Source organism: Oxyura jamaicensis, chromosome 7, assembly GCF_011077185.1.
Source record: "Oxyura jamaicensis isolate SHBP4307 breed ruddy duck chromosome 7, BPBGC_Ojam_1.0, whole genome shotgun sequence".
Taxonomy (NCBI): domain Eukaryota; kingdom Metazoa; phylum Chordata; class Aves; order Anseriformes; family Anatidae; genus Oxyura; species Oxyura jamaicensis.
Window position 1 is genome coordinate 4530544 of NC_048899.1, and position 6000 is coordinate 4536543.

Sequence of the window (6000 nt, forward strand, 5' to 3'; positions counted from 1 at the left end):
CTACAGCATAGACCTGATTTACTTTTCCCAATTTAAAAACAACACTCCAAAAAAAAAAAGTGATGTGTACTAATACAATGTTGTTGTCTTTTGGCCTAGTTTAGAAAAGCTAGCAAAAAGTTTGCAAAAGCAAACACACACAAACAAAAAAGCCATACCCAAAACAAATGACAAATTCTAGTGACTGTCAGAGTTCAGAAGACTTTCCCCATGTCTTCCTCAATCTTTTATCAATCTCTTCCCAAAAATGTCATATCATTCCTTATATTCTGATGATCTGACATTCTGTGAATAGGCAAACACTACAGCACCTTCTTTATCTTTTAGCACAATTCTGACTTCTGTTCAGATACAATTCAAGATTTATGCACACTAACTCCTAAGCATGCTGTTCTACTGCAATAAGGGGCCCCATTCATGCTTACTGTCAATATACACGCACAAATAGGTCTAGAACAACTCAGTTTTTGAGTCTTATGCATTACAGAAATTCCCATGATACCGCATTTGTGGTTATAATTAGGATATTGCAGCAACCAAAATCAGATCCCTCTACTCTAAATGGCACCCTTCTAACAAGTGAAATACAGGAAGATAGCCACCCTGTTTAAGTAAATTGTGAACCTTACCTTATGAGAGCTGCATATAATAATTTTGCCACAGATTATCTTCGCATGTTTACAGCGGTATTGCTTTAGGCACATTAAGGCAGAATTGGCATTTTTACTCTATTTTTCTGGATGATACGTGCAATCTATGACTTGACTTTGGCACTCTTGTTTTTCATACAGCTAACCCAGCCAGAACGTTATGTGAACACAGTATTTAAATGTATTTCATTTAACTAAAAGAAACTATGCCTTTTTGTGCAAGCCTTTATTTTTTTTGGGCTGCATTATTATTCCCTATACCTAAGAATACTTCATTACTTGGATTGTCTACATATAACCTTCTGTCCCTTGGCTATTTGCCTTGCTTGGAAATACCTTGCTAAGACGTCTGTGCTTGTGGCAGTTGCTTTAGCAACTTTATATGCAGGGATAAATTCACATTTTGTAACTTGTAAGTAGGAGAGGATAACAACCTTCTGTGTTTAGTTTTTTCCCCCCTCCTTTAAAGCAGACGACAATTAAATGTATTATCCTTTTAGCACTGCAACCAGGAGATAAAAGAAAGTAAGTTCTTAAAAAGATATTTCCATTTCTGCATTCACATATTTTTTTTAGTGTAAAATAAGCATATTTTTCATTCCTCAGTGTTTTCTGTGACTATATGTCTGCAGTGTGGAAGCTTGGAATTTTTCTTTGTAAAGCAGAACAGAGCAAGACATATATATATATATATATATATGTGTGATTTTTGACTGTGGAGTAAGCACTAACAAGTCTAAAACAGTTTTTGTCATAGCATTTATGATGAACTGGATATACCACATGCACAGAGTGCATTTGTGCTGAAAAAACAGGTACAAGCAGAGCTAGAGTCCCAATGCTGCCACACACAGCATGTCTCCGCCTTCCTGGGGCACAAGTGCACATCTGGAGCAAAATTTTGGCAAGATTCACCTAAAAACCATGCCCTCCCTCCAGCCACATGCTTTTTAAAATTGTTGAATGAACGCAAATGATGGAGCATGCTTTTAGTTAATGGTATTGGAGAGCCAATGCCGCCTATGACAAAGAAAAAAAATGTTTCCCAATAAAAAGGAAAGAGCAAATCACAGGACATGCAGAGATGTTCCCTAAACGTTACCAAATTCTAAAGAACCAGGTAGGAGAGACAGCATGATAAAGAAGAAATAAAATGCAGTATACTTATACATCACTCATTACTGCATATAATAAAGAACATAGGAAATTTATTTAAAAATACAGATTAATCTAATGCTGTTAGAAAGGTATAAATAATTTACAGAAAATAGAAAGTAAGCTAATATCATCTACTGATATCAAATTGCCCAAACTCCTAGCATGTTTAACACAAGAGAAGCCAGTTCATGCATCTAGACTGATTCATACATTGATCTACTCTCATCTGGCCTAGAAACAGAATTACCTCACTTCTCAAAGATTCAAGGCACAGCTGAGGTCAAGGACAATGCAGGGTTTGTGACCTGATTTGATGCAAGGTCATACAGGAGATGGACATTAGGTTTAGGCTCAGTTGAAAAAGACACCCAGGAAATTTCAGGTACAGGAACAAGGCCTGAAATACACAGATGCACGTAGCAGCAAGCCACAGAGAGTAAAGAGGATCACCTGAATACTGCCTGAAGGTTATATAAAATAAAATCAAATATTGTTGCTCAAAGTGGGACGTGAACTCTATTTAACACATCCTAATGGACAAAATCACCTGGGAGCTGCCCTCACACTCTGTTTTGTAACTTTGATGGGAAACAAATACAATATGTTCAAGGCAACAAATGCTGCCATTCCACCAGCATCCTGGCTGACACAGCACCTTCAACTACAGCTAAAACTGGCTGTGATTCCTGCAGATTTATGTCACTGTCCATGAATGATGCAAAGTGGAGTTTTCCTAGGAACGAACTACCAGGTGAAGATCTTCCAAACTCCAAATAGGAATTGGTCATTTGGCTGACTTGTGAAAAGCTAGCCACAGGAACCTCCACTGAGAACGTTTTGCTGTGAATCTCTAAGGAATTTGTCTTGAACTCCATAAAATCCTATTTAAAATGCTCCTTTCAGGGATTTTTCAGATTAAAGAAAAGATTGATATAATTTGTCTGATTTTTTTTTTATACTCAAAAAGCAAACCGAAGTTTCTGCTGTCAGTTTGGCAGGGAACTCCAGCTGTAGTTTGTACACGAGGGCAATAAATATCCCTGTACGGCCAAACATTGCTGTGACAGGGACAAAAAATAAAACCCTGTATGCAAATGCTTCCATAACTGGAAGTAATTTGCAGCATGCCCAGGCTGTTAACAAGTCGGTGCTACAGCAGACCTGATGGGAAGCACATTACTGCATCACGGACCCTTGGTGGAGACTCCCACTGAAAGGCTTGGTGACGGTCATCTAGGCACGTGTGCAAAAGCCCCACTTTGAAGGATGCTTTGCATGCAAAGAGCAAACTGCCTAACGAGGACAAGTGGAGATGCAAGTAGAGCCAAAACCAAATAACTTACGGCTGAAACATGAAAAATAAATTAAATTCTTCCCTGCAAACACAGCAGGCTATAGTGCAACAACACTACTTTCTCCCAAGGAACTCGTATCAAAGATGCAAATAAAGTTACTCCCAGAACACCATGTGAGCCCAACAGCCGATGTGAGGAAAGAGGACTCCACAGAGCACAAATTTCTAGAAATGTCCCATGTTTGCCTTCTATAATTTATAGGATTTCCTTGTCTAAAAATCAACTATGCCATTTTAGTCTCTCCAGTGATTTCCAAATCTGTGCTTCAAAGCATACTGAATTGTTGCCTTCATTTTTAAGTCAGTGTGAACAGACCAGAAGCAGGCAACATCTGGAGACAGAGAAAAATTTTAAGAAATAATCACAGAGACTTGCAATGTAAGAAAGGTCTTAATACAGACTACATAGACAGTATTCCCACAGAGTTCAAGTGAGGCTCTTCGAGTTTGGGCTCACAGAGTAAAAGCAGGGTGTGAGATGCTTCGTGTTTCTGGGCTTCCAAACCCCCATCCTTCCCTCCTCACCCCTGCATTCCAAGTTTATCTGGAAAGCAGATATTTTTCAACATTTACTGTCCCACGAATAAAAGGATCTTGATGCTGGAGTAAATACGTATACTGTAAGGAGATTTTGGCAAGCCTTCTATTGTCTGGGTCTTGTTAAACTCCTACTGACACTCATACTTGCATTGTACAAAGGAACAGAAAAGGTCAGGTGCATTCTTAAACAAAAGTAATGCCAAAGTTTCTTTTGGATAAATTAATGACCAATGGTTTACGTGCATTAATAATTTGTTGAGTGTTTTCTCAGAATTCTTGGAATTGTCAGTTATATAAATTGAGGAAAAAAAAAAACTTAGCATGTATACAACAGAGGATTCAGACAAATGACTCAATGCTACAGAGGCATTCCTGAAACTCGGTACTCTGAGGATTTTAAGGACAAGATCATCTTGTTTCTTGAGTCTGGTTTTTGGCAGCAGAAGCCTACAAACTCAAAATCTTTTTTTTTTCTTGAAAATTAACTGTTTTTTAATGCTTAAATTTCTAGTATTCTTAGTGCGAGGCTGCTCCAGAAATGTTTTAAAGCTTCCTTCTACTCTCCAGATTAAAAGAACTTTGATCCAGTTTGTACACCTTTATTCTCATGCCAACCTTCACCACAGAAAGAGCCCTCTAGCAAACAGCTGGGAACAACAGCAGAGACCTTCTCAGTTATCATCATTGTAGCTGAAGCCCACCAGGGTCTTCTAGCAACTGGTAACGTTTGTTTAATGCATAAAGCAAGATTGTAGGGAGAGCATAGACAACAGCCTGTGTGTGTCAGGAAGAATTAAATGCACCTTTGGTTTCTTAAAGTTGTCTGAATTAACACAACAACAATACTCCAGAGCTAATACAGCTTCACCAGTACAATTATCTTGTAGTGACACACAAAGTACCAATGACTTTGCAAAGAAGTTAGAAGGTAGTGCTTAGGTACATAGTGTTTTGGTTTTTTAGTATTTTCTTCCCTTGCACATTCCTTATGCTGAAGAAAAAATAAAAACAACAGAACTTCATGCACACTAGCTGATTTTCTTATGAAAAAAAAACAGTAGGAGAGGTGTGGTAGTCCCAAAAGAGCATCTGCACTTTCTGTAAGTATTAATTTTTATTTCTTTATTTTTAAGAAAGACTTCAAAGCATTCTTGTTATATCTTCTTGTTCTATCTTGAGCTACAGAAGAACTATACTTTCTGTGCAGATACACTAGTACTGCCTTCCTGCTTCCCAGGCAAATTCCACTTTTAGAGTCATTTAGGTTGGAAAAGACCCTTAAGATTATTTAGTCCAACCAGCCACCTAACACTACCAAGCCTACCACTACACCACATCCTTAAGTGCTCTATCCATAAACCCTTCAGGGATGGCGACTCCATCACCTCCCTGGGCAGCCTGTTTCATGAATAAATTCTTCCTGATGTCTAATCTAAACCTCCCCTCCAACAACTTGAGGCCACTGCCTCATATCCTATCACTTGTCACCTGAGAAAAGGGACCGGCAACCACCTCGCTACAACCTTCTCTCAGGTGGTTGTAGAGAGTGATGAGGTCTCCTCTCAGCTTCCTCTACTCCAGACTGAACAATCCCAGTTCCCTCAGCCACTCCTTACAAGTTTTTTTTTTTTTTTTCCCCCCTAGTCCCTTCACCAGCTCTGTTGCTCTTCTCTGAACCAGTCTTATATTACTGATTCCCCCTACAGTGTGTTCTAGGCAGAAGGGCACACGTGGTAGATGATAAATGAAAGCAGTTGTTCCTTAAAGTCACATTAGAACAGCAGCAATTGAGCTTTGAAGTTGGGCATTGAGTTCTATAGATCTTATCACAGCAGTTGCTCAAATTGATAAACTAGACTTTTAGAATACCAGGAAGGTACGTGTGAAATCCTGTTTTCATTTTAGTTCAGTGGAAATTTTCCTGACTTCAGTAAGTCCAGAGGCTTCGTCTTGAAACACGCATTTCATCTAAAGAGTCTGTATTGAATCATATCACCCTATAAAAGTGTTTGAGATGGTGGACACTCCCAAGCACAGGCACAGCATGCAAGGCATTCTTTTAAATCACCATGCCCACTGTTCTGCTTCTCACACGTAGACCTCGCCTAAATAGGAGCATTTGCAAACTTCTTGTGAACTGCTAAGGGGTCAAAATTAAACGTGTGGAAACACTTACTCAGAAGGTAACCAGCCTTTAACTTCTGTTAGGTGAAGGATGTTGAGCTGAAGCAAATTTAAGTCAGCATGTACTCTTGGTGATGGCCCATGCGTTTAGAAGTAATAGGAGAAAAAAAAAAA